General features: G+C 42.5%; 1 pseudogene; it reads right to left on the bottom strand.

The window, feature by feature from the left end:
- Positions 1-299: 299 nt before the first annotated feature.
- Positions 300-5,135, bottom strand: LOC123143216 (disease resistance protein RGA5-like; annotated as a pseudogene).
- Between the last annotated feature and the right edge of the window lie 798 nt (positions 5,136-5,933).

Here is a 5,933-nt window from a genome sequence, read left to right on the forward strand (position 1 = left end):
GCCGGTGACCAGCAAAAACTAACCAGCACCACATAAGGCTGTAGCATCAGTGCATCAGGCAAGGGATACCTCAAATAATAACAGCACACATCAGTATAAACAGCTGCGCATTCACCAACAAGAACAAGATAAAAACTGAAACCATTTCTTTCTGGCACCAACAGCCTGCAGTTTTCATTCAGATGTTGCAAAGACTAAAATGGAAACATGTGAAATCTGCACATCTGATCGATGGAAGAAGCCGAGTGAGATCGACACATGGATAAGCTTTCCCATGAACACACACACTGATTTACATATAACAGCTGAACGTTTCGAAATTTCATACACATATCACTTTTTCACCAATTCATCGTTCGATTATACACAAGCACACAACTCAAGCTCACACCTAGCAAGCAGAATAAATTTCACAGGTGATTCAATCTAGGAACAGTGCGTACAACAGGTCTTAAAAAATAGGTTCTTAACAGAAATATGGTAAATGGTGGCAGCACAATCTTTTGACGATGAAGCACGTAGATGTACCGGTGTATACAGAGCCCCCCCGCCTTCCACATTTCCTAGTGAAGAGTTCATCAGTCCAGCTTGAGACAGAAATCCTGTTGACAACAATCAAACACACCAGGATTAAGAGCATGTTTGAATTATTATTTTTGCATGAACTTCACATGAAAATCTTCGATTCATGCAGAAATGTGGAAAGAGTTTCACATTTCAGGCATGACACGAAATAAAACTTGTAGGGAATAAAGGGCGCAAGCATAAGAGATTATTAAAAATCAACGAGAGAGTGGTGGTGTTAGGGTTATTAGTTGCCGCCTCATTGGGTGGTCCTTACCAGCATTTGGACTTCAAGTGCTAGAGCTCACAACCTCCTCCTTCTTCTAGTCATCAAAAGTGAAACTCATGTTCTCGTCACACTTGATGTTAGCTCTAGGACAATTCGGGTGTATGCCAATGGCATCCCTAAGCACAGACTGCGCAGCTCTTGCACTCGATTCCTCGGCGCCATATCCCCCAATGCGTACGGAGACTTCCTTGAGGCCTGACAAGTGCTCGATGCCGACAAAAGCAGCACCGTGTTGCTCCCATCCGCGCGCATTGAATCCGACCTCGAGCCTCTGGAGCTTGGGCATTGCCCCTGCCTCGAACGCCAGGTATGATGTCCAACGGCAGGTGACTTGGAAATGCTTGAGAGCAAGGAATCCTGTTCGCAGATGGTGACCCTCTCTTTAGGAGTTCCAAAGATGTACAAATGCAGGTGGATGAGGGAGTGCAACTGTGCAATGATTCCAACACCATCATCCAACAGCTCCTTAACCCCTAGCGCAAGGTCGTAGAGGTTATGGAGCTCATGAATCCACTCGGGAACCCTCGATAGCATGCAACCCCGTAAATGGAGTCTGCGAAGAAGGCGGGGAGAAGCGGATAGTGAACCCAATGCATCCGAGCATGCGCTGGGGAGATAAGATTCCATACACAGGTATCTGAGGTTGCAAAGTTTTTCTAGGGAGAATCTCAAAATATTCATAAGTTTTGCTGCTTCTGTCTCATCCAATTGCTTCCGGTAGACACGACATATTTCAAGGTCCTTCAGATTGGTCAGACCTCCGAGGTCTCTGATGTTTTCTACTGAGTTCATTCCCAAGTCGAAGCCTCGCAGTGTCCGTAGGGATTTCATGCTGCCAATCCTAGAGGGCAAACTTATCCCGATAGGAACGATCAGGTGCAATAACTGGCGCAGATGAACAATATCTGATGGAACTTGAACCACGCTATATTCGTAAGTTCTTAATTCAAGCGTCTCTAATTGCTCCAGTCTCTGAATTTTCCTTGGTAGCACTATTTCACCGTAAGCTGCTACAACTTTTAGGTACCTCAACAGGAACAAATGACACATTCCTGTGAGGTCAAGTGTCACAAGCCTAGTTGGAAATTCAAGAGTTAAGATTCGGAGATGCTTAAACTCTGATAGAGGCGGCGTATATGTGGAGATACCAAATCTTGCTAGCGCTCTTACTTGTGAGAGCTGGGTTGCTCCCAATGTAGTGCCATCTATCACACCATCCAAGCAGAGGGAGAGTCGACGGACATTGCCTTGCAGTCCAATCACGGCTTGTAAGTCGTCTACTGCAGTGATAAAATTCTCTTCTCTACACTTGTGCATAATAAGATCAAGCATCATATCATGCACTTTGCAAGACAACACCTCATCATTATGATCTGTATCTACCGGTTGAACAATGCTCCTGTTGACAAGTTCATTGAAATAGCCCTCTGCAACAGCCTCTGGATCCCGCACGTGTGATATACTTGTAAAACCTTGGGCTAACCATTGCCTGACCAAATCATTCTTGTTGATTGTATAATCCTCTGGATATATACCCAAATACAGCATACATGTCTTCAAATAATGAGGAAGATTTGTGTAGCTAAGGTTTAGTATTTTTCTCATTCCGTCCAATGTGGGATGCACTTCAAAGTTGGAGCCCAAAGAATTCAATATGTCCTCCCATTGCCCCTTCAGCATCTTTGGTTGACTGGCTAAAAGGCTGGATATACTGATAATTGCGAGTGGCAAGCCACCACATCTTGTTAGAATTTCAGCCGAAACGTCTTCCAAATACGTAGGACAACCATCCTCTGAACCAAAAACCCTTCTGAAAAATAACTTTCTTGACTCTTCATCACTAAGTAATTTCATCTTATAAAGATAATCATAGCTATTGGAGCAGCACGCTGTAGCCACAGTCACAATTCGTGTAGTTGTTATTACTCTGCTGCCGTTCATGTTTTCTGGCAGAGCGCACCTAATAATACTCCACGTTGTTGCATCCCATATGTCGTCAATTACAATAAAGTACCTGCCAAAAAGGTTATATTATATGGAGCATAATAAGCGTCCTCATTTTCTGCAAGTATAAACTTCAAAAGGCTAAAACACACCAAAGAAAACCTCTACCTTTTAGTTTTCCAAAACTGCAATCTGCATATACTTGATGATCCTTACAAGAGTGATATTTCAGCCTTAGTGGTGCCAAAATGGGCCATTTGGTTTTAGAATAGAATAAATGGTAGCTCACGGCTCACGCTGCCTTGTTTTTCTGTGAATCATTGAGTAAATGCTTCAAAACAGAACCATATGCAGGTGTTGCCTCTTTTTTTTAAAAACTTATGCAGGCACTTGTAAAATTGCGATGTTCATTTGACTTCGAGAAATATATGAAAATTAATTGTAAGAACTCTGACTTGCAAACTAGTGTTTAATTCCTCAAACTAGTGTTTAATTCTCCAAACTAGTGTAAATTTTGTGATGTTTTTCAGTGACCAACAAAAAAAATCAAATGTGGAACTAATTACATGATTATAGAGGTTTCAGGGAACTTAATGGCTTAACTAATTTCACTAATAAAATGCCCATCAAGAGGGTCTAAGATGTAAGTTTCTTAACCACAGCCACAGGAATTTCTACAACAGCATATCAGCAAGCTAAAACAATATCTTCCCACAAAAATAAACCGAGCACTATATATAGGTTACTTCGGAGTAAAGTCATTTCCAAATTGAGTACCTCTTGTCTGCAAGAAATCTTCGAAGTGTCCTGATCAGCTGATCCTCATCCCATGATTCCATATTAGTTTGATCCAGGACCATGTAGCCAGCTTGAGAGAGCATGTTTCTAAGAATCTTCCTTATATTAGGTTTTTGGGACACAGAAACAAAAGCCTGGCACTGGAACTGCCCCTCTAGTTTTCGATAAATCGCATTTGCAAGTGTAGTCTTACCAAGGCCTCCAAATCCCACAACAGAGAGCACCTTTAGCTGCTGATTGTCGTCAGCAAGTTCATGCTCCTTTCAATGAACCCCTTGAAGCCATGTGGCTTGCTGTTTGACTCGCATTCCACCCGGAGCATGAAGTCGTCGACATTGTCCTCGATGTCGTAAGACAGATCACGGACCACCTCAGCCCAGCACTTTTCTTGTTTGTCAGCCTCCTCCTCCTCCGCGTCCGACATCCTCTCTAGGAACACACGCATGCTCTCGAGCTCGGCTTTAAGGAACATGATCTCGCCCTTTGCTTTTTTGAGCAGGTTGTACTCGCCGGTGAGCAAATCGCCGAGCTTCCCAAGCAGGGAGCCTATGGCTCCGTGTGACACGCTCACCGCCGCGGCTTCCATGGCCTTTCCTCTGTTAGCCTCCACTCAAGAAGTCATGTCATTGCTCAGTGCTCAGGCACTTGGAGTCTGGAGATGAAGCGATCAACCAAGGAGGCATAGCAGAGAAGCTCCACTCCATTTCTCTGTTTTCTTTCTTTATTTCTGTTTCTTCTTGGGTTGGGGTCTGAAATTGACACGTGTGGAACGAAGGAGGCACAGCACAAAGATTACCCTTGTCAGTTATTGAGCAAGCAGCAGCACATGTTTGTGGTCTCTTCCTGCAATCTTTTCTCCCCAATCCTAAGACATGACAATGGAGAAAGATAAAAGCATAGTTAATTTCTGTAACAATAGCAGTTTAGCCTACCAACACAAGCAAAAGTAAAACTTGACAGTTAGTTCTGAGTTCTGACGCTGCCTGCCTCTTGCTGATGCAGCATATGTGTATCTGAATCAATAAGAACCTACACGGCTACAACGATGCGCCGATAAAGGCCAGAGAAGGTGGAAATCCTCCCTAGAAACTATGGTCACGGGCGGAGGTCTGGTGAAATTTCCGTTTTCGACTGGACCTCGTCTAATTTCCCGGATGAACTTCGCTGAAATACTAATTGGTACTGTAGCACTTGTGCAGATTCACAAAATCGTAAGTTTGACGCTCTACGGTGACTAACTCCATGTCAAGATGTACAACGAGATTAAGATGAAGACGAAGAAACAGAAATAGACCGAACTATAAATCAGTAGTGATCACCTCCGGCGCCCTCGAGGGCCGCCGATCTGGTCGGCCGCGCTCCGGGCAAGGGCTGGGGGGAGAAGGGAAGACTTCCGGTTGGTATCCACTGATTTCGGGCGCCGACGCCTCCGAAGCTCCAACTGCTTGGAGCCTTTGCTGAGCTTGGGATTGGATTGTCCAACGCAAATTGGAGTGCGGATGTTTGGAAAATGGGGGACACTGGTCCTCAATCCTCATACGTGTTGAGATCTGGTTGGTCCAAGACTCAGCACAAACTAAACGTGCGCTTTGTGTGGATGCGCTCGCGTCGGGGCGAGCCACAGACGGGCCGGCCCAGCCGCGCGGGAGCCACGGCCAGTTTTTGTTTTCCAGTTTTCTGTTCTCATTTTTTTTGTTATTTTTGTAGTTTTCTTTATAATTTAAAATATTATATATATATATATATTACAAAAACACCATTCAAAAATACATTAGATTTTTTAAAATAAGTATTAAAAATGTTGAAAAAATAATTTGAAAAATATTGAATATGTATTTGAAAATGTTGAATAAGTATTAAAAATGTTAAACAAGTATTTAAAAAATGTTGAATAGGTATTAAAAATGTTGAATGAGTATAAGAAAAATGTTGAACAAGTATTTGAAAATATTAAATAAGAATTTGAATGAGTGTATGAAAAATGTTGAACAAGTATTTAAAAATATTAAATAAGAATTTGAAAAATATTAAATAAAATAAATGAAAAAAGAAAAAGAAAAAATGTTGAATAGGTATTAAAAAGGAATGAAAAAAATGGAGAAGAAAAAAGAAATGAAACAAAAGAAATGAAAAAAGTAAAAGAAAAAAATGGAGAGGACCGGGTCTGTCGCCTCTAGTAGATCTCGATCCTACTACTAACCAGTAACATGAAGTTGGTGGAGTGGTTAGTTGTGCTGGTGAGAAACCTGTAGACTAGGGTTTGACGATCCCAGGGGACGCCCCGTTTATTCTTGATTTTTTGAATCCGCGCGCACTAAATCGGCCGGCCCGACACTAT

This window comes from Triticum aestivum, chromosome 6D, assembly GCF_018294505.1.
Source record: "Triticum aestivum cultivar Chinese Spring chromosome 6D, IWGSC CS RefSeq v2.1, whole genome shotgun sequence".
NCBI lineage: Eukaryota > Viridiplantae > Streptophyta > Magnoliopsida > Poales > Poaceae > Triticum > Triticum aestivum.